This window comes from Symphalangus syndactylus, chromosome 13, assembly GCF_028878055.3.
Source record: "Symphalangus syndactylus isolate Jambi chromosome 13, NHGRI_mSymSyn1-v2.1_pri, whole genome shotgun sequence".
In the NCBI taxonomy this organism is placed as follows: domain Eukaryota; kingdom Metazoa; phylum Chordata; class Mammalia; order Primates; family Hylobatidae; genus Symphalangus; species Symphalangus syndactylus.
The window spans coordinates 82,900,414-82,924,836 of NC_072435.2; positions in this window are offsets into that span (position 1 = coordinate 82,900,414).

A 24,423-nucleotide genomic window follows, 5' to 3' on the forward strand; every position below is an offset into this window, starting at 1 on the left:
AAGGGATGAGCCCTTAAGGATCTTCGCATTTGTAATAATTTGAATTTTAAATTATTGCTGTGATTGGAAGCTCTTAAACTAGTAAACAAGTCTTTTAGGATCCCATTTTATCAATTAAGATTTTGTGTTTGAAAATGACATAAGAATCAACCCAAAGTGGATGAACAAAAGCAGTTCAGATAAAGCTTCATACAGTTTTATCTAAGACTCAAATTAGGTATGGTAGCTAGCCATAAAGATGGCCCCAAATACTTCTAGCCTCCCAGCATTTATGCGCACCCATAATGAATCAGGGAATATTTGCATTATCAAAAGAATACTACAGAAATTCCCATGTGGAAGTTTCAAGGCAGCTCATAAAAGACACAACACCTCCCACACTGGCCTGTGGATAACACTTTGAGAGAAGCCTGCCACTATATTGTGAGAGTACTAAAGCAGTCTTCTGGAGAGAACCACCTAGAGGAAAACTTACACATCTTGACAATAGCCAGCTTCAACTTGCCATCCATGTGAATGATCCTGCCTGGAGGCTCAGTAGATCCTCGAATGGCTGCAACTCTAGCCAACTTACAACATTACTACAACAGGAATCTCATGAGGCCCATAGCCAAAACATCCCAGCAAGCCGCTCATTAATCCTTACCCACAGAAACTGTGACAAATAATCAATTACATTGTCATTCTGTTTTCAGATAATATATTAGGTAACCATAGATAAATAGCAAACTCTGCTACCAAGTACAAGTCTTTGTACATTTCTTGATTCTGCGTCTTCATGTTAGCTGAAATCTCAGGCCACAAAAAGTCTCAGGATATCTTCTAGCAACTTGAGAGTGGTGGGACTTAAAATTAGAGAGGTTGTGAGGGGCCATAAGGAGCATTGTAAGGATGAGAGTGATAGAGATGGTGAGAAGTGGTCAGAGTCACACATTTACTACTCGTGATATCTTCAGCAAGTTACTAAACTCTCTATCAGTTTTCCTAAGTGTAAACTTGAAACAGTAATATCTTCCTCACAGTGTGTTATAGTAGCCCCCTCTTATCCATGGGAGATAGGTTCCTAGATCTCCAGTGACTGCCTGAAACTTCAGATAGTACTGAACACTATTTACACTATATTTTTCCTTTTTAAATCAAAAACGTTCACCTTTTCACTTAAAGGAAGCACTTTATATCTTTGGCATATCCAAGCTGCCAGCTTCACTACTCTTATGCTTTATGGCCATTAAGTTAAATAAGGGTTCCATGAACACAAACGCTGTAATACTGCCACAGTCAATATGATAACTGAGATGGCTACCAAGGGACTCACAGGCAGGTAACGTACGTAACATGAATACAGTGGACAACGGGATGATTTATATCCTGGGTGGAATGGAGTGGGACAGCATGAGATTTCATCATGCTACTCTCAGAACAACACACAATTTAAAACTTATAAATTATTTCTGTAATTTTTCATTTAATATCTTTGGACTGTGGATGACCTTGGGTAGCTGAAACTGCAGAAAGTGAAACTGAAAATAAAGAGGGACTACTATATACAGTGTTATATAAAAGGAGAATAGAAACACCTCTACTCCTACTCACGCCTCAGTCTCTAATACTCACAATATATGAGTGGAAAAACACGTGGAGGACAGGGAAAACAGAACTTTGAAACTGTAGATCACAGGATGAAGAGGACTGGATAAACATTTAGCTAATCTTGTTTGTATATGTGAATACTTTAAAGTTAGAAAAATAATAGAACATTGTGGATACAAGAAAATGAGATCTCTTCATTTTATTGAACTTTTACATTGGAGTAACTATAGCATAAATGAAAATTAGGTTAACCTATAGACCCATAAAAATAAAAACATGTCAATACATTTTTATGACAGCTGCTATATGATTGGTGATTGAAGTCTCCAGTCTTTACTAGTATAATTCACAACCTTACAAAATGCAGAAGTCAGTGTTGGTCTAGAAAACCAAACAAAATTCCTGAAACAGAGGATCAGAGGTAAAGCCATGAGGATCTCCTGGTTTAAATGAGTATTGGTGCTTTCAACAGGATAAAATCTCGGTCTTAAGCAGGTGCCAAAAGCCTCCAGCTTTAGGGAGAAGAGTGATACTAGAAATAAGACGGAGCTAGAGCCTGGCACTGAACTCTCAATGTTTTCCAATATATTTATTTGCCAACAATTTTGAGTTATGAAAAATTAGGGCAATTATGAAAGTTTAAAAAATAAATAGAAGCAATACTTTTCAAAATATTCTTGATGAGAACTAATCCATTTATTACATCCTGATCCATTTGCTGTGGTTTAACTGATTTGGTGTGTAGTGAGTGAGGTTTGCAAGCCATTGTCGTCTGCCCTTCAGAAATTTGTGGCCTTCCCTACTTCTCCAAATATAAAAACCCAAATTCAGATAGAAATATACACCAAATAATGCAAAACATCATCCAAAATATTTATACAACAAAAACAAGGACAACACATGGAAAGATATGCAAAATCTCTTTAAAATAATGTTCAAAAGCTGGGTAAAAAGATGAAATAAAAATAATATAATCCTAAATTTACAGATGAAATTAGCATGGCTAAATGTGGACAGTTACTTACTTTTATGCTGTTACTGTTTCATGTGTTGCTTTTTATCTAATGTGTGTATATCTGATCCATCTTCAACTTCCATAGAAGATGTAATAAAAGCACTGTATTATATCTACACTGTAAGTTTGTTTAAAGGTGCATTTTCACAGCCAAAATAGTATAATAATAATTTTATATTGATTATATGTCTTGAAATATTTTGTACCTGGTGTAAACTACCATATTAAAATAATTTTCACTCATTTTGTTTTATTCTTTTAATGTGACATTAGAATATTTTAAATTAAGTATGTGAATCACTTTTGTTACTCTCATTATGCTTCCATCAGATAACATCATCCTAGTGGTCTGTCCCAGCATTTTCACAAGCATGATAGATTTTTAGTTGTTTAAAAGTTCAAAAGACAAAAATACATTTTAATCTACTAAGAAATGACTTTTTCTCTCTGGCTTTCTAAGCTGGGATTAATTTGAGGATGTAATAAAAGGAAATCTATTCAGATTTACTCCTTGAATTTCTTCAGACTGTGACATTTGGCATCAAAAAGAGGGACAGCATCAGTAGAAGTGGGCTAGCTAGTTAATTTACTACTCCAGACAGGTTAGGGGTTGATCACTTGTTTATGTCACCAGTTTATCTGTGGAAGACGCCTATTTCTGAGCAGTAGTATCTCTCCACCAGTGTGCATCCCACTTTTCCCTGCTTAATATATGGATAAAGGAAATTCCCAACTCATACAAGCCTCTGAGTGCCTCTGAAGCCCCTTCTTGTCTCCCATCAGCCATGTATGCTACAACCTATTTGGTCAACACACTTCTCCATGCCCAGCCCTCAATAAGTGTCAGTATTCTGTTCGCCAACACTAAGGACTCTCCTGAACCCAAATGTCTTAGAGCTTGCCACCACTTCTGCACCTTTCAGTCACACACATTCATCTCTCAGGAGTCAGGTACCCTACAGAGCACCAAACTACCTTCAGCACCGGATTCTAAGCAGATGTCTATAAACGATAATGTGTTTTCTGATTCCAATGTCCTAGAATTTCAATTATATTTCCAGTCTTCAATGTTTATCTCAAAAAAGAGAACTCCAGAAATGCATGTTTTCTGTTTTACATTTACTCACCTCTATGATAACTCATTTGCATAAATTTGAGATCCATTTTTTTTCTTTTTTTTAAAGCATGCCTTGTGACCTAAATGTTGAGCATACGGCATGTAATTTCATAAAGGAAATTGCTTGGCTTTTCAAATTCTCATTTCATCATTTCCCTTGAGTTGTCATATCAGCAGTTCTTGACAGTAAAAGAAATATATCACTGTGTTTTAACTAAGCAAAAGTGATGCTGCCACTCTTAGTTCATGAAACCATTAAAAAACGAGGCACAAAAATTTATAGAAAACACTGACTTCTTCAATGGTGAAGTGCTCTCTTTCATGTTCGACTATAAAGTACTGTGGCATTTTATCAAAATATAAGACTAAACTGAGAAATATACTAAATTTTTCCTTTATAAAAAAAGGTATAAAAGGCAAACAAAATAAAAATGTTTCACAAGTGCAATTTGTCCAGCTCCTTTTAATAAAGAATAAGTCACTGATAGAAAAATGAGCAAGATTGCCACAAATAGCCTGTCAGTTCACAATATATTGCATCAGTGAAAAAATCCCAAACTGTATAAAAAGCAAAAAGAACTCGGTGAAACCTCAGTGGATTTACTTTAAGAACACCAGACAGCAACTGGGGATATTTAAGCTATTTGAAGAAATGGAAAAAGAAAGGGATTTTTTGGCCAAAGAGATAATTTTTTTCCAAATATCATATTTTACAAATAAATTCAAATACAATTTTTAAATGAAATTTAATATTATGAGAATATTTTAAGATGATAAAAGAGGCAACTAATACAATTAATATTACAAAATACTGAGTAAATATATTTCGTATTATATTTTTAAAAGGGCTAAAAGTATAGATAACTAAAGCATTGGTTTCATGTGTTCTAGAACACTTTCAAATAAGCTTATATAAGGAAATAGTTACTAGCATAGTATTTAAAGCCAATAATTATAAAATCTGTATTTGCTACACTCTTTAAACGCAGTATCTGAGTTATTCCTCAGAAACTAAAACATTGTTCCTGTTTTGTTCAGAAGAAACCCTACACAAAAAGGTTAAGTGACTCTGTCAAAGTCCACCCAACTAATATAAGTGACAGAACTCGGATTTAAACTTAAGAAGTAAAGGTCCATAGCTCAAATTCTTCAGCACCATTATGTACTGATGAATATTACATGCCTGGATAACTTAAAACTAACTTAAAAAAAATAAAGTGTCAGGAAACATGATCTCTAGAGTACGAATTTAAGAGGAAGCCACATTCTTAGAAAACTATCTTATATAAATCAAAACTTTCACATATTAGTACACTTGCCCATGGAATTTAATGATTTAGGCCAAAGGTGATTTTTTATTAGAAAAGTTTTGTTCAAAATTCAGTGGAGACTCTCATCCTTAAAAGATCTTAAACTCAATAAAGTACTAGCTGAAATAGTCAGACATCTCTCCGAAGAGAAATTTTATTTCTTTAGCTTTTCCTAAAATGGAATTTTATTGCATATTAATTGGGCTACTACTAATCATGTGTTTTAATCCATTTTATTTGTTGATTGATGTGGTAGGCAGAATTCTAAAATAGCCCCTAAAATTTCCTGCCCTTCTGGTATATGTGCCCTACAGTAATTAACTGGAGCTGTGAATTTGATGGTTTTTACTCCTGTGATTAGGTTATGTGGATATGGCACAGACAACCTTGAGATAGGGAGATTATCCAGGTACGCCTAAACTAAATATATGAGCTCTTTAAAAATCGAACTTTTTTCCAGCTGGTTGCAGAAGAGAAAGTAAAAGAGTCAAAGACTGAAAAGGCTTAGTGAGGACTAGGATGCCAAGAGTAGGAGCCTAAGAGTCTGTTTTATCTTGGCGAAGGCTTCCCTCATTTCTGGGGTCCAATCCATTGACTCATTTCCTGGCCCCCTTGTTGTTTCATAAAGAGGTTTTGCTATGATCCCAAAATTTGGTACTTATATTCTACAGAACCTAGCTACTCCCAGAAAGGAACAAAACTGTTGCTTGGGGGCGGGGAGTCCCAAACCACATACAGCTTGCACCCGTTCTGGGGATACCTGCCAGTCTCTGAGATTTGGGGAATTCTATATTCCCCAAATATTGAACCTATTGGAGGGCAATTTGAGCCTTCTTTTTGAACACTTTGTATCCCCAGTTGGCCAGAAAATTCAAGGTCCTTATGGTATTTTGATCAGATATCTCCTGGGTTGGGCTACACACAAGAAGGTCATCTACATACTGGAGTATACTCTTGTTTTCTAATTGAAGATCCTTCAGATCCCTTTTTAAGGCCTGGGAAAAAAAAATAGGGGCTGTCCTGAAATATTTGAGGGAGTACTGTCCAGTGTATTGTTCTTTTTCTTTCTCTGCCATTAGAATATTCCCATTCAAATGCAAAAAGATATTGAGACTCTAGTGCCAGAGGAATGCAGAAAAAGACATTCTTTAAGACTGAAAACAATTCTATGTTCCCAGCACCTGAGTCAAAAGAATATGCGGCTCTGCCACCAATGGGTGGACAGAGATCACTGCTTTATTAATTATCCTGAGATCCTGTACCATACAGTATTCTCCTGAAGGTTTCAAAAACGGGCAGAATAGGGGTATGGCAGGGAGAATTACAGGGTTTTAGAAGTCCATGGGCAAGCAACTCCTTAACTATTTATGCTAGGCCCTTTCTTCCTTCCAGCTTAATTGGGTATTGTTTTTAGTTTGGAAAATGACTGGGGTCTTTGAGTTGTATTTTGACTGGCACTACTGTCCTAGGCCCTTCCAGGCCTCCTAGTATACCATGTTAGTGGGTTGACCTATTTGTTGACATGGCCTGGAACATTGTTTGCATCACTGACCATTAGCAATCTTGCCAGGTTGTGCTTAAATTTTAGCAGTGCCCCTATTTTAACCATAATATCCCTTCCCAACAGGGGGACTGGTCAGCTTGGTACGGTTAGAAACTCCTGCTGTAAAATTTGTTTTTCAAATTGGCAAATTAAAGGTGGGGTGAAATGCCTGACTTTTTCTCTTCCATTCCTAAAACAGTTGTGGTCCTAGTGGAGGATTTTCCTGCATACGCAGTAAGGAGAGAGTAACTTGCCCCTGTATTAAAAAGAACTGAATTTGTGTACCCATCACATCAAGTTACCTGGGGCTCCTCAATAGTAATGATGTTCCTGGACAGGGGTGATGAGGAAAGCCCTGGGCCCCTTCAGTTTTCATCTACGTTCTCCTTTTGCAATACGAGAGTCTTGACTGAGCCCCTCAGTGGGAGTGGGGGCAGTCAATTATCCAGTGCTGGGGTCATGACTGGTACGAGCAAGGGCTCTTGCAGGGGCCTGGCAGGGGCTTAGTATAATCCTTTGCCTAATGTCTTTTTTTTCTTGCATTTAAAGCAAGAGCCTTTGCTGACATTTTTCTTATGGCCCTTTGGATGCTCTCTGGGCATTTCCAGTGATGGCTGCCATAATTTTAGCTTGCTGTTTTTCTTTACGCTATTCCCTTTTTCCCTGCTCCAGGTCACACACACCCTAAAGGTGGTATCAAGAAGCTGATTTGGGTTAGACTGTGGTTCCATTTGCAATTTTTGAAGTTTGTGCCTGATGTCCAGGGCAGACTGGCTAATAAAATGCTGGACCATTAACCTCATGCCCTCATGAGAGGAAGGGTCTAAATTTGCATATTTTCTGAAGGCCTCTTCTAACCTGCTATAAAACATAGCTGGATTTTCTTCCTTCCCTTGTGTGACTTCCCTGACCTTATCATAATTTCCACTCTTGGTTATCCCCTTTTTCATACCTCCAAGGAGTGCCTCAAGAAATTTGTTTTCCTATTCATTTGCACAGGGGTATTATAATCCCAGTTAGGATCAGTGGTAGGTACTGTGTCTGGGCCTGAGTGATTGCCCTGGGGATTTTGGTTAAACATATCATCTGTCTCATGGGGGCTGGTCTCAAAAATCCTTTCCTTTTTCACAGGAGTGAAGCATGTTGCTAAAATAAATTGGACATCTCTCCATGATGAGTCAAAGGCCCAAGCTAAGGTTTGGAACCCATCTGCAAACCTGTCACGGTCCTCAGAGCACCTTCTCAACTTTTCCTTACATTATCGGATATCAGTTATGGAAGATGGGACTTGTGCTCAAACTGGCCCTTCTACTCCTGCTACTTTCCTGAGATGTAATAGTGCCAGAGGAGCTGCTGAGCAGGGTGTTCCACTCCAGGTTTGTTGGGGGCTTAATATAGTTCTTTTCTTTTCTGGCTGGCATTGCATGTGTGGAGCATTTCACAAGGGGTTATATGGGGGGCGGCTATAGATTGCCCTGAGAGACAAGTTGTCCTTATAAGAGGGGCGTCATCCACAATGTCTGGCTCAATCTTTTTAAGGGCAAGTCTTAGAAGCTTTACAGATTGAAGGATTTTGAAAGGTGTTTCCATAGTGATCTGGCCTAAGGAGGGCTCATTTGTTGCAGACATGTCTGTCCTTAGGGTGTCAGGCAGCGCCCCCAACCGTGGGGTGAGCACCAGTGCTGTTTTGGATGTTCTCTCTCCATAGGCAATGGAATGGTCTACTGTGAGCTTTACAGATTAAAGGATTCTGAAAGGTGTTTCCCATAGTGGTTTGGCCTAAGGAGGGCCTATTTGTTGCAGGCATCCCAGACCCTAGGGTGTCAGGCATACATGTGGATGTTTTCCTGCCATAGGCGATGGAATGGTCTATGATTCCCTTAGTCCTGGGATGCAATGCTCAGCTTTTTGCATCCCGTCAAGTGAAATAAACTTCAGCCTGTAACACTCGCGAAACAGGGACCTTGCAATGTACCTTAAAACTATTCACAATAAAGTTTGGGATTTGTCCGTACAATTAAAAATTCCGGGTTCTCATGCTAAAATAATTCATACATAAAAGTGAAATCTTTTTTCCTACTCTGAGAAAAGAAATATAAAGTAATTCTGCATGACCACTTCCCCACAAATCAATAAAACAAACATAGAAATCATAAAAGGAAGGGTCTAACCTCCTCAAAAACATTTTGCCATACATGCAAAAACCTGTCACATGGATTTGTCTTGAACTCAGCAAGGCCTAAATATCCTGCTCTATGATCTAGTTATCCTGTCATGGGAGACTTTAAGCAGCAGGTGCCCTAGTGGCTTTTAACTGCCCGACCCCTGTATGCAGATGACGGCTTTGACAAAGAGAAGAAAAAATAAATCCCAAAGTTTGGGCTTACCTCTTGGCTGGCTCTCCAAAATGTTGCCAGAGTTGTGCAGGTTCTTGGGTGTTGAGCAAAGAATTGGACAAAATGCGCAAACAAGGTAACAAAAAAAAATGAAGCAATGAAAAACAAGGCAACAGAAGAAAGAAGTAATGAAAGCATAAATGTATTGAAGACAACGCACGAAACAAGAGCGAGCTCAAGCAAGCGGCTCAAAAGCTTCTTCCGTTAGGATTTTTATTAAGCTAAAGGAACCCAGCAACACCCCTGAGTGCCCTTTAGAGGTCTCCAATTGGCTACACCCATGAAGGACTGGCCTGTGACCAATCAGAGGCTGCAATGGAGGCCCAGCCCAGCAGCCAATCAGAAGTGAAAGTGGCTTGTTATCAGTAGAGAGAGGATGTGTCCTATATGTTTCACCTGCTACTCTCCTACCTATAGAAACTGGCATCACCTGCTGTTCTTTTGCTTATGCAAACTGTCTGCACCTGTTGAATCCCCATTACACTAATTTCCTACTCTCCTGCTACACTGCCCCCTCTTCAATATCCCAGATCTGTTATTTCTTACTTTTAAAATTAATATGATATAAATTTTAGATATGTCTGTATATGCTTATGCATTTTATATATGTGAAAAATTTAGACATATAGTCATACACATAGATGTCTATACATAGACATATTTAGACACATAGATATATAGACATCTATGTGTATATATGTATATATGTATGTATAGATGTATATATAGACATCTATATGTATAGACATCTGTATGTCTATATATGTCTAAATAAAATTTTGATGTCCATATATCAAAATGTCTAAATAAAATTTTGTTTATAATAAATTGTTCAGTCTTGATTTACTTTAAACTTTATAAAATGGGTATTATTATGATTGAACTTTTCTAAGAATTCTTATTTTCACTGAAAACTGCATTGCTAAAATTCATTTATATATTGACTTTTATGCTTTCAACTTATATTTTAGATACAGGGGATACCTGTGCAGGTTTGTTACATGGGTATATTGTGTGATGCTGAGGTTTGGGGTATGACTGATCTCATCAACCAGATAGTAAGCACAGTACCCAATAGTTATTCAACACTTACCTCCCTCCACCACTCCCTCTCCTCACTAGTAGTCTCCAGTGTCTACTGTTGCCATCTTTATGTCCATGAGTACCCAATGTTTAGCTCTCACTTATAAGTGAGAACATGCAGTATTTGGTTTCCCGTTCCAGTGTTAATTCATTTAGGATAATGGCCTCCAGCTGCATCCATGTTGATGCAAAGAACATTAACTTATTTCTTTTTATGGCTATGTAGTATTCCATGGTGTATAGGTATCACATTTTCTTTATACAATCCACCATTGATAGGCACCTAGGTCGATTTCATGCATTTTCTACTGTGAACAATGCTGTGATGAACATAATGGTCCAAGTGTCTTTTTGGTAGAACAGTATATATTCTTTTGGATATACACCTAGTAATGGGACTGCTGGGCTAATTGGTAGTTCTGTTTTAAGTTCTTTGAGAAATCTTCAAACTGCTTTCCACAGTGGCTGAACTAATTTACATTCCCACTAACATTGTGTAAGTGTTTTATCTGTGGCCTCACCAGCGCTGTTATTTTTTGACTTTTTAACCACAGCCATTCTGACTGGTGTGAAATGGTATGTCATTATAGTTTTGATTTGCATTTCTCTGATGATTAGTGATGCTGAGTATTTTTTTTTTCATATGTTCTTTGGCCACTTGTATCTTCTTTTGAGAAATGTCTCTTCATATCATTTGCCCACATTTTAATGGGGTTGTTTTTTGCTTATTAAATTGTTTGAGCTACTTATAGATTCTAGATATTAGACTTTCGTCAGATGCATGGTTTGTGAATATTCTCTCCCATTCTGTACGTTGTCTGTTTACTCTGTTGATAGTTTCTTTTGCTATGCAGAAGCTCTTTAGTTTAAGTCCTACTTGTCAATTTTTTTGTTACAATTGCTTTAGAGGACTTAGTCATAAATTCTTTCCCAAGGCTGATGTCCAGAATTGTGTTTCCTAGGTTTGCTTCTAGGATTTTTATAATTTTAGGTCTTACATTTAAGTTTTTAATCCATCTTGAGTTAATTTTTGTTTATGTTCAAAGATAGGTGTCCAGTTTTATCCTTCTGCATATGGCTAGACAGCTATCCCAGCACCTTTTATTGAATAGGGAGTCCTTTCCCCATTGCTTATTTTTGTCAATTCTTTCAAAAATCAGATGGCTGTAAGTATGCAGCTTTATTTCTGTGTTCCCCATTCTGTTCCATTGGTCTATGTGTCTGTTTGTACCAGTACTATTCTGTTTTGGTTAATGTAGCCTTATAGTGTAGTTTGAAGTCAGGTATTGTGATGCTTCTAAAGGCTTTGTTCTTTTTGCTTAGGATTGCTTTGCCTATCTGCACTTTTTTTTTGGTTTCATATGAATTTTAGAATCATTTTTCTAAGTTTCCAGCTAAAATTCATTTATATGAATTAAGTCATACCTTATCATTCCATTTCATGATCATATCAGAATGTATTTATTTTTATCGATCATTTATATTTGATTTTATTTCCTTTTCTTTTTCTTTTTTTTTCCTATTTAAAAATGACATTGGGCTAGACACGGTGGCTCACACCTGTAATCCCAGCACTTTGGGATGCCGAGGTGGGTGGATCACCTGAGGTCAGTAGTTCGAGACCAGCCTGGCCAACATGGTGAAACCCCATCTCTACTAAAAATACAAAAATTACCTGAGAGTGGTGGCACACGTCTTTGTAATCCCAGCTACTCTGGAAGCTAAGGCAGGTGAATCACTTGAACCAGAGAGGCGGAGGTAGCAGTGAGCCAAGGTCGCGCCACTGCACTCCAGCCTGGGCAACAGACAAGACTTTGTTTCAAAAAACAGAAAAAAAGAAAAATGGCATGCTCAAGCATGTCTCCAGGTGCAAATGTACAAAAGTTTGACTTGGATATACCTAGGAAAGGAGTTGCTAAGTTGTAGGAAATATGAATGGTCAAGTATAAGACACTTCCAAACTATTTTCAAAAATGATTGTACAAATTTACTTTCCCAGAAGCAACAGTAGGAAACTTCCCCAGAAGCAACAGTAGGAAACTTCCCCATTTTCTCTAACATTTAGTATTGTTGGACTCGTTAATCTTTGCCAATAGAATGCCATCTCTTTTTCACCTGTTTTATATTTACATTATTAGTGAGGTTTGAGTCATATATGACTTTTGGCCAAATATGTTTTCTTTTCTTTGAAATACCTTTTTCATGATTTTTCTCACTTTTCTCATGATTGCTTTTATTCTTCATTGATTTTAAACTTCTAACAGTCCTCACAATAATCTAACATCAGCTAATGCTGCATATTCTCACACTTTCTGTCTTTTCGTTTTCTTTAAAGTATCTTTTTATGGCAAAAGTTCTTTATTTAAAATGTCAAAGTGTCTATGTTATAGTGATTTTTCCATTTGCATCTTAGGAATTCTTTCTGACCCCAGACCAGAAATATACTCATCTATGCCTTCTTCCAAACTTTTTCAAAATTTTGCTTTGGCACTTTAAGGCTTGAATTCATCGAAGTTGAGAAACAGGTGACATGGGTGTCTGGGTTACCTGTTTACGCATTTTATTTGTGCCATCTGGCCCTGTTAATGCTTTATTCTGGATGTTCCACTTCTATCTAACAATGATTTCTCCTGGACCTGCCTGATCATATGATTTGGTAATATCTAATAGAACCCAGGTTAAAATTAGCTGTTCTGGTTTTGTGGTTACTTTGTGCACCATGTTCAGACACCCCACCTCTGCCAGGGCCTGGTAACATACGAGGAGCTTATTTTTATAAAGCAATTTGATTTTTATGCTGCAGATAACCTAGGGGTCTCCTTTCTGATTCTCCCTTGTGGCATTCCACACAGAGTCTTTTCCTACCTCTATATCTCAAATGTCATGGGATTTTCTATGTTATAAGGCCTGCTGCAGAGCACTTTCTGTTCTGGGTTCCCCTCAGAGCTGTAAACGTTTTGTACCACCCAATATATGGGTTGGAGCGTTATTTCCAGATGTGGAGGGTGTTGCCTGCAGAATCTGAAGAGGGCTACCACTACTAGCCATTGTGTTTCATTTTCAGTGGTAGGTATAAGAGATAGGACTATACCACCATTCCTCACACCACCAGGCATCCAAAAGTTTTACTGATGTAGCAGGCTCATTAAAGGGTTTACTTCCCACCATTTAGAGAACACTTTTCAAGGACAGTGGCATACTAGCCACTAGCTTACGTGATCCAGTGAACATGATACTTGTGATGGATGTTAGTCAATCCAAGTCTTTCTGATTGTGCTCTGGCAGAGAGCAAGTTAGTTAATATTGTCCTGGGGCAATCATGTAAATTTATAAAATGGTTTATTTCAAGTGAATGTAAACTGTTTCTGATCCTCCTTTAGCATAGCAACGGGTAGGTACACGTTCACTAGATCAATGGCCACATACCATTAACCTGACTTTGCATTAATCTATTCTAGTGAAGATACTATACCTGGCTCAGCAGCGGCCAGTGGAGCTAGTACCTAACCAGTTTGGTTGTTGAAGGTAGCCCATTATCTGGCTTTTTTAGGGGTCAGAGTGGTGAAATAAGTGCAAATGCCAATGGACCACCACCACTGGTCTTTTATGTCTTTAAAGCCCTCTTGGCTGTCATTTGGACCCGGCTTCTTGAAGTTAAGTGCTGCCCCTGACTTTGTGGTTTCAGTATTATTACAATAAGTATTGAGGGTGAGCACAGTTTGTAATGGCACCTCCTATCACACCCCTAGTCTGCAGAGGAAAGCCATCACAGAATTTCGTTGTAAAGCAGGTCCTTTCACCAGCATATCTCATTGCTTTGGTAAATTCTTACAAGCTCCCATATGGAATATAAACAACTGACAGAGCTCTGGTCTTTTTCTTTCTTTTCTTTTCTTTTTTTTTTTTTTTTTTGAGACAAGGTTTCACTCTGTCACCCAGACTGGAGTGCAATAAAACAATCACAGATCACTGCAACCTTGACCACCTTGGTTCAAGTCATCCTCCCACCTCAGCCTCCCAAGTAGCTGGAACTGCAGGTGCATAGCACCATGCTAGGCTAATTCTTATTACTATTATTTTTTGTAGAGACAGGCTCTTGCTATGTCATCCAGGCTTGTCTCAAACTCCTGGGCTTAAGTGGTCCTCCCGCTTAGGCCTCCCAAAGTGTTGGGATTAAAAGTGTGAGCCACCACACTCGGCAGGCCCAGGGTCTTAAAAAGTGTTTTGGTGTAGCTTTCTCTCTACTATGAGCTTTATAACCTCTTCCACCATCTGTCACAGCTATACTGTCATTTATATCACACTTAATGAGGACTCTTGCTTTTACCATACTTCTAAGAGCCATCCAAATAATGTGTTTGCACCATCGTCTTTAATAGGGTGTTAAATCCAGTGTATTCAGAGAGTGCTTTGAAATCAATATTTCCCTTATCCATCTTCATGTTACATCCTTTTTGATCCAGCACTCTCTTAGAATCCAGTCCCATAAACTCTCTACATTCTCTGGTGGAAGTGGTGAACAAGCTCCTTCAGGCCTCCATTATGAAGACACTAATCCCATTCATGAGACTGGAGCCCTCAATAGGTTTCAAAATATGGATTTTGGCATGAAACAAACATTCAAACCATAGCAACAACCTTTCTCTAATGTCTAACAGCAATAATTCAAAGTAGCAAACATGCAAAAGAATCTCACAAGATAAATTCATATTTACAGACTAAAAACTGTTATTCTTTCATTGAATCTCTTTGTTTTAAATAGTACAGATCCTTTTTTGGAAATGAAAAGGTCAACCTTTGCTGTACCAAGCAACCTTAATGAGAGTTAATTAATCCACCTTCAAGATGCCACATGAATGAAGCTTTGCCCCATGGCAAAACACAAAATATGCTTAACGAGATAATATTGGCCAGTGGTCCTGGCCTAATAATTTTAGCAGCAGAGATGAAACAGAATATATATCCTATTTTCCATTATAAGATTTATTTACAATTGATTTTAATTTGTGTTCATACTTAGCATGAACATATGGAAAACAGCCCTTAAGTGCAGAAATCTCTGTACAGGTATTTATTTCTTTGATGTGCATAGCACAACATCCTCCTCACTTTTTTTTTAATTCAATGGCCCTGCGTTTTCCTACAGTCAATTCATTTCATCTTTTTTAATGTTCTCACCACTGACTTCCTGGGTAAATGGGCTAATGGCACCATGTTGTAGGACTAAGGAGGGGTTGATTTTGAATATCCCATTTATTAAGACTTATTATTTAGAAAGAAAATTTAGTTATTACTCTCTCTAAATTGGCTTTATGATGCATAATAAATTATTAAAGAGTTTTTATTGCTAAATATATTTTTCCAAGAGGTTTCTTTAGCAAATTAATTTACTAGATGTAATAAACATTTTCTGTAAAGAATCAGTAAGTATTTTAACCTTTGTGGGTCATATGGTCTGTGACACAACTATACAACCCTGCAAAAGCAGTCACAGACAATACACAAATGAATCAGCATGGCAGTCTTCCAATGAAACCTTACAAAGACAGATTCTGGGGCAAATTTGGCTCCTGGCTTGAATTTTGCCCAATCCCTGTTCCAGAAAAAGGTTCTTAATTAGTTGCTTTATTTTGGCTCTGTTCTTCTATTCCAATACGTTGTAAATTTAAAAGCAGGTGAGGGATATAGAAAAGAAATGAAGGACAGTATGTGTTTGTCTGTCTCATGTGGCACAAGCACAGCTCTTTCCATCTTGAAACTGCTAGAGATGCTATTAATGAAGAAAACCATTAAAAACACGAAGCAAAACCTACGTACTAATACTCATTTAGCATCATGGCAGAATCTATGATTTCCTAGCTTCAGAAAATGGCCATTATCAATTGGCAATTAGATCAACATCTAAAGAAATGTACTGAGGGAAACATGTCCAGTTTGGTAAATGGATAAGGTTTGGATATCACAGCAAGCCTCATGCTGGTCCAGTAAGCACACTGAACCCAGCAGGGATCAGAAGACAGTGGAACTGGGCAAATTCTCTTCACCTACTACTAGAAGAGCAATTCACATCATATGACTTACAACTGTGTCTCATTAACATTCTCTTGGAATTCGGCATGCATTGGATTTCATAGATTTGTCTAGAATTTGTCATAAGAATCCAGAGGTAAATAAGGCATATAATGTGGCCACCCAATACTAAAAAACCTAATCCAGAAACCGAAAACACACTTCATCTTGGGCTGGGTGTGGTGGCTCACACCTGTAATCTCACCACTTTGGGAGGCCAAGGCAAGCAGATCACTTGAGTTCAGAAGTTCCAGACCAGCTTGGCCAGCATGGCAAAACCCTGTCTCTACCAAAAATCCAAAAAATTAGCCAGGCGTGGTGGTGCACGCCTGTAATTCCAGCCACTCAGGAGGCTGAGGCACATGAATCGCTTGAACCTGGGAAGCAGAGGTTACAGTGAGCCGAGATCATGCCATTGCACTCCAGCCTGGGCAACAGAGCAAGGCTCTGTCTCAAATTCAAAAAAAATAAAAAATAAAAAATAAAAAGAAAAAAAGAAAGAAGGAAAATACACCTCATCTTAAGTGCTTAAGTGCCAAATGTAAATTGATCATTGTTACCTCTAAACTCCTTTAACAAAGATTCTGAGTTCTTTTCAGGCTTGATGGGAAAATCTGTCACAACTGTCAAGTCATATCTGCCATGAATAGGTACCCAGGTGCCCAACATAATTTTTGTCTTGATCTATCTAATTATTTGTGCTTGAAGAATAATTCACTCCTAATTGCATTATTTCCTTTATTAACTTTATTTAAATGAGTGACACTAAAAATATAGAGATGAATAAGATAATTTTTTTTACCAAGTCCAGTTAAAGGGTTAAACATGAAAAGAAATAGTAATGTACAACCTACCACTGTGTCAAAAACACACATATTTAAAAGTGGTATGTAAAAGTATAGATGATTGCAGAATGATACAGTCCTTGAAAAGTCAGTAAAGACATAACGGAGTTATAAATATCAGTTTCCTCTGTTGCCTATGCATGCAAGTATTGTAAATAGCCCAGCCTGCCTTGCACTGTGTGACCATGAGACAGAGTTCTGGCCAATAGAACACAACCATAGGTGATTAACATGATTTTCAACACTGACCTGTTAACCAATTACAAAATCCTATCCTCTAGGAGTCAGCAAACTTGCTATGTAAAAGGCTAGATAGCAAATATTTTAGGCTTTGAGGGCCTTGTGAGCTCATCTACAATTGCTCAACTCTGTCACTGTAGCACAGCACACAAGTAGTCATAAACATTGTATAAACAAATGGCATGGCAATGTCCCAATAAAACTTTATTAACAAAAACAGGCAATAGGCTAGATTTGGCTTCGGCCTCTATGTCTTTTAATTTTTCTATCTGCAAAAGACAAAGTCAAGGGATTGAAGGCTTAATAAGTGGGAAAGAATTTTATGCCAGTGAAAACTAAGTTTTCATTGCATTTGGTTAAATAACCCAGTAGTTGGATTACTGGCTTATATGGTAAGTGTATAATTAACTTTTTATAAGAAATTATCAAACTGTTTTCCAAAGTGTCTGTATTATTTTGCATTCTCATCAGCAGCTGATCTGCATCCATGCCAGGAATTGGTATTTGTAAGTATATGCTAGAATGTGCCAGGGGAATCAAAAACACACACAGAGAGATTCTGCAGTTTTTGATTTAAGCTTTTCTCAATAAAGCCATGAAACTAAATCTATATTGCAAAAATGCTATTTGCATGATATTGCAAAAATAACCATAATTCTTTATCTCTTCCTATATCCACTCCTCTTTGTATAGCAACTTTGCCACTCTTTCTGCACCCCTTAAATCTTGTCTGACCTTATAACTTGCATTGATTAGTAAAATGTGGTAGAAGTAAGAGTCTAATTTTGAGCCTAGCCCTTGAAAGATTTTGCATATTTCCCATTTTGCTTTTGGATCTCTATTACTGTCATGTGAATAAGCCTCAAAAGATACTTAAATGTAAAAAGCAGAGTCAGGTCATCCTACCTGAAGTCATTTCAGATGAACCAGCCTCCAGCCAATCTGGCAGCTGATCACAGATGCGTGAATGAGCTAAGTCAAAAACAAAAGACCTGCTTAGCTCAACCCAGACAACACTGCCAAACTGGAGAATCCCAATTAAATAAGTGGTTGCAGTTTTAAGCTACTAAGTTGTGAGGTGGCTTATTATGCAGTAATAGCTAATTGATATACTGTCTCATCTCTAATCTAATTTACATAACCCAAAATAAGATATATGCTTCTATGATTAAATAAAATTAATGTTTTTTACTGGCTTTTATTTTCTGTAACCATTCAAATTTGCAACATAAAAGGATTTGCTTTAAAAATAAAATGGTACTTCATAAAAGCATGCATATTGGTTTCTGTAAATAATGTATAGTCTTAGTACTACCAGAACTAAAGCTATGTGGCTTCAGAAAAATCATTTAACTTTTGTTTGCCACAAAAATCTTCATTTGTAAAATGAGGATATTTGGATAAGCCACACTTCAGGGCAATAAAAAGTGTGTGTGTGTGTGTGTGTGTGTGTGTGTGTGTATTACATGCATATATGATGTATATATCAATATTATACACACATACATATTTATGTGCATGTATGTATTATTTTATATAGAGATATACAGATATATAGATATATTTTAAAAGCCTTAAAAGAACAAACTGTAAATGAAGCTGAGTCAAAAGTGGTGTTAGTGGTCCTGAGATACATAAAGTAAGTGGCTTATATTTCTGAACCATCTTAGTAAACCTTAAATATATATTAGTCTACAACTAGCAGCAAAAGATTTTTTCAAGAGACAGTAGAAATGTATAGCAAATGTTTGATAAAAATTATCTCTGTGAGTGATAATGAAAGCCAACTGGCCATTAAATGGCTAATACACAGCGAAAGATATAAGCAGAACTGTTGTATATAGTATAGGGAAAGCAAGTCACAACTGTTGGTTAAATTAATTATCATAGAACTTTAGAGATGGCAGTAACTTTAAAAATCTCCAACTCCAACACTCAGAGTTTATTTATTTGAATCAATTCAACAAAAAATTAGTAAAAATCTCCACTCTGAAACACAGTATGCATATGTTATGAAAATTCTATTATAGAAAGATCAAATAACTTACATAAAATCAACCAATTAATAGTTGAGAGTAGAAAACACATTTCCTCATTTACATTTCAGTGCTCTTTCTACTTCACCAGTTAACTACTCTAAATATTGACAAAATATGTGACTATCTCTGACAGGTTATAATTATTTATTAATTATGCATTCAATAAAACAAAAAGGAATTTTGGTATACTGTCAGAGAACAAGCTCTTTAATGTAATTTTATTTTGAAAAGATTTTTTAGAGGAAATGAGGTGAAGAACATTCTCTAATTTAACCAAAAGACCAGTATAATCAAACTCCTACATCTTCTTTGGATTTCTGGAATCCTATCTATGTAGAATCTAAATTGTCCTGCCAATCACAGCTCGGAACTGGGTTACAAGCTGCTGAAATCAATTCATGCCTCACCCACTTTGCTTCCTATCTTAGAAAGGATGCCTTAATCACCGTAATGGTAGGAAACTTTTTTCTGATACCTCTTTCTTTGTACTATGAAACTCTCAATCTTCCTGTGCCACAAATGTCACTTAAAATTAACTATTTTCTCTCAGTTGTAATGGTCTCCTTTCTGCTCTTTTCCTTCTCAAGGCATCGATTTCATTTTGTTCACCTTCTCCTTTAATATGAGATTACGTTCCTGTTTGGGGAGAGGAGTGGGGAAAGACTATCAAATTGCCTTGATTTTGCAAAAAAAAAAAAATGGTGATATAAAGATAGCTGTTGCTTTTAAATGTTTCTATTTCTGGAAAAAAAATAAAAGTTTGTAAGGCTAATGGTACATGCCCTTAAATTATTTGTCTCACTGATTCAGGAAAGTCACAGCTCTAGGACTCAGACTGTAGGGCTTCAGATTGACAGAGGTTCCAGGTTGGTAAAGCAGATATATTTACAAATCGCCATACCTATTAGCATACTTTATCACTTGTTGATTTTAGTCCCACCAGTTAATTAAGCTGCATATATAAAACCAGAGGATGTCTGATTCAGTCAATTCAAATAAAGGCTAAATTTAAAAAAAAAACCTTAGTCAAATCAATTGTTGACACTATTGACTAATAATAATATTTCTAAAATATTTCAGTTTCTTAAAAGTTATAATAAATGTTACCTCCTGGGTAAAGCCAGGCAGTATTTCTAGTCTTATTTAACATTTGAAGAAACTGGGATAAACAGGGTTTAAGTGATTTAATAAGAAAGGATATAATCATTGGAGGATACAATATAGATCTAATGATTTAATAAGGGGCTAAAATAACTATCAAAATTGGAATATAGGCATAAATATCTTAACTTTGATTCTAGTGTTGTTCGTACTGCTTCCGGCTGCCTCACGTCAAGAGGTTCTCATGGCATATTTCACTGGCTCAAAATCATATTAGATTAGGCAAGGAACACCTACAGACATGCATGATTATACAGTAAAACTAGATTGCCTGAATGTCGGAAAAAATGTGGGCATTTTATTCCTTATAGTATGCCCATATTACTTAAAGTATGTATCTCTCTTTGTGAGAGATGATCAAACTCAGCTCAATGATTAAATGCATTTCAAATGCTAAGTTGCAGTGTATAGCAAGCTGAAAATCACCACCTTCCAATCTGACTACCACTCTAAATCTAGGGACTTTAGGGTAAATCGTGCTGTAATCCAGAACATTTTTTCAATTAGCTTCTTTTTCATGCTAGGAAAATATTATTTGATATCGGAGCTGTATCTCTACGAATTCTCTTTACCAATTACTATGCCCTTACCCTAAGAGGCCTCTTTGAGCTGTAAGCATTCTTGGGAGGAAGATATGCCCATGAGCTTTACATTCTGCATATTATTAAATTAGGTATCATATTACTTTGCCTGTAAAAGCACTCTTTCCAAAATTGTCAAGTCATTCTTTTTATCTGAAATGGTACAAGAAATACACCATTTTTAGATTTAGCTTTAAAAGGATATTGCTTTTAAAGAGATGTAAACCTTTACAACTCAATCTTTGAAGTCTCATTTTGCTTTATACCTTTACTGACATTTCTTGATTTCTTTAAATATTGTGATGAGACATACTTGTACTTAAAAACAAGGAAGCAATGCTTTCAAAGGAGAAACTACTTCATATACCATTGTATAGCTACATAGATTTTATTACTTCTTCTAAAAAAATAAGAACTATCACACCAGAGGGATTGCAACAATAAGTCAATAATTCCTTAACATTTATGGAGGAAGTTAGTTACAAAATGCTGCTGCATGGTGTGTCTGTGGGTGGTGTTTGAAGAGACATTATTGGGCACTGTTTTACTCTATTTGGAATATTTTCTTCCTAAATATGATTTCCACAGATCTGGAAAGAAATTCACAATATATAAGTTGATATCTTCCTAGTTTACCAAATGAGGGGGGAAAACTGAGACTTGAAACAACTCAAATGAAAAGGCATTTTTGAAGCTTGCTATATGCTTATACTCATCCAATCATCATTTATTCATTTAACAAATATTTATTAGAAACCAATTATGTGTCAGGCAGTAAGACAGGCCTTCAGGGTACATCGATGAAAAAGTTCATTTTTTCAGAACTGACAAGTGTAACAGGAAATACAGACAAGTTTACAGTTATAATGAGAAAGACATTATAACAAGAGTAGCTTCAGAAAGCTGTATAACCAGATAAAGAGGGTATAGAAACCAGATTAAAGGAGTTAAAGAAGGCTATAAATAAGGAAAATGACTCAGGAGTATGATTTAAGCATGCAAGAGAGAAAGGGCCAACCATTGTAGGAATGTGGAGGTTGAAGTATGGCAATTTTTAGAAAGTCACAGGTTTGGTATAAAGGCACTGGAATGATCTTTGGGCACAGGTAGTTGCTACATGGTTTTAACTAAAAAGGAGAAGGAGTTTGAGAGTATTATCAATAGTAGCTGGTGACGGAAATTAGTACTAAGTGGAAGTGAGAGTACTAAGTGGAAGTGAGAGTACTAAGTGGAAGTGAGAGAGAGAAGATAAGAAATGAAAGAAATTAACCTTGAAAGGGGGGAAAATAAAAGGTAGAAGAAAACTGAGTTTAAAAAGTGGGACATTTTAACTTAAATTTTAAATTAAAGTTTCAGAGTTAGAGCAGAAGGAAATAACTTTTTTAAAAATTTAACACCATCTTAAAAGAAAAGTAATCAGAACTTTGAAAAGAGACATAGTGGGTTATCCTTTAAAAACCCCAAAAAATGCCTCATTTACAAAAAATATTTCAGGAAACAGAGTAAAATGCTAGAAGACTTCTAGTTAAGTATTTTCAATTGTTGTAACTAAAAATATAGAGAAGATTATCATCAAGGGAAAACCAGCTGAAATCTCAAAAAGATTGTTCAGAATTTAACAACTTAACTGACAAATTATAAGCCACAATGAAAATAGCAGAGTAAATACTGTAAAAATCGTACCAGTAACATTAAGAGAGAAAAATCAAGAAGTACTCCTAGGCTGGGAGTCAAGGCTTATTCCTGTAATTCCAGCACTTGCAAGGCCACGGTGGGAAGATTGCCTGAGCCCAGGAGTTTGAGACTAGCCTGGCAAACATAGAGAGGCTGTTTTTTAAACAAAACGTTTAAAAATTAGCCAGGCATAGTGGTGCACAGTTTTAGTCCCAGCTACTTGGAAGGCTGTGGTGACCCGTGATTGCACCACTGCATTCCAACCTGGGTGACAGGGCAAGACCCTGTCTTTAAAAAAGAAAAAAAAAAGCACTCCTAGAATTCAAAATGAATTAACTTAAAAAAAAACTTCTTAAATTGAAGAACTTCTCCACATCCTCTCCAGCACCTGTTGTTTCCTGACTTTTTAATGATGGCCATTCTAACTGGTGTGAGATGGTATCTAATCGTGGCTTTGATTTGCATTTCTCTGATGGCCAGTGATGATGAGCATTTTTTCATGTGTTTTTTGGCTGCATAAATGTCTTCTTTTGAGAAGTGTCTGTTCATGTCCTTCACCCACTTTTTGATGGGGTTGTTTGTTTTTTTCTTGTAAATTTGTTTAAGTTCTTTGTAGATTCTGGATATTAGCCCTTTGTCAGATGGGTAGATGGTGAAAATTTTCTCCCATTCTGTAGATTGCCTATTCACTCTGATGGTAGTTTCTTTTGCTGTGCAGAAGCTCTTTAGTTTAATTAGATCACATTTGTCTATTTTGGCTTTTGTTGCCATTGCTTTTGGTGTCTTAGTCATGAAGTCCTTGCCCATGCCCATGTCCTGAATGGTATTGCCTTGGTTTTCTTCTAGAGTTTTTATGGTTTTAGGTCTAACATTTACGTCTTTAATCCATCTTGAATTAATTTTTGTATAAGGTGTAAGGAAGGGATGCAGTTTCAGCTTTCTACATATAGCCAGCCAGTTTTCCCAGCACCATTTATTAAATAGGGAATCCTTTCCCCATTTCTTGTTTTTGTCAGATATGTCAAAGATCAGATGGTTGTAGATGTGTGGTGTTATTTCTGAGGTCTCTGTTCTGTTCCATTGGTCTATATCTCTGCTTTGGTACCAGTACCATGCTGTTTTGGTTACTATAGCCTTGTAGTATAGTTTGAAGTCAGGTAGCAGGATGCCTCCAGCTTTGTTCTTTTTGCTAAGGATCGTCTTGGCAATGCAGGCTCTTTTTTGGTTCTGTATGAACTTCAAAGAAGTGTTTTCCAATTCTGTGAAGAAAGTCATTGGTAGCTTGATGGGGATGGCATTGGATCCATAAATTACCTTGGGCAGTATGGCCATTTTCACAATATTGATTATTCCTGTCCATAAGCATGGAATGTTCTTCCATTTTTTTGTGTCCTCTTTTATTTCCTTGAGCAGTGGTTTGTAGTTCTCCTTGAAGGGGTCCTTCATATCCCTTGTTAGTTGGATTCCCAGGTATTTTATTCTCTTTGAAGCAATTGTGGATGGGAGTTCACTCATGATTTGGCTCTCTGTTTGTCTATTACTGGTGTACAGGAATGCTTGTGATTTTTGCACATTGATTTTGTATCCTGAGACTTTGCTGAAGTTGCTTATCAGCTTAAGGAGATTTGGGGCTGAGATGATGGGGTTTTCTAAATATAAAATCATGTCATCTGAAAACAGGGACAATTTGACTTCTCTTTTCCTAATTGAATATCCTTTATTTCTTTCTCCTGCCTGATTGCCCTGGCCAGAACTTCAGA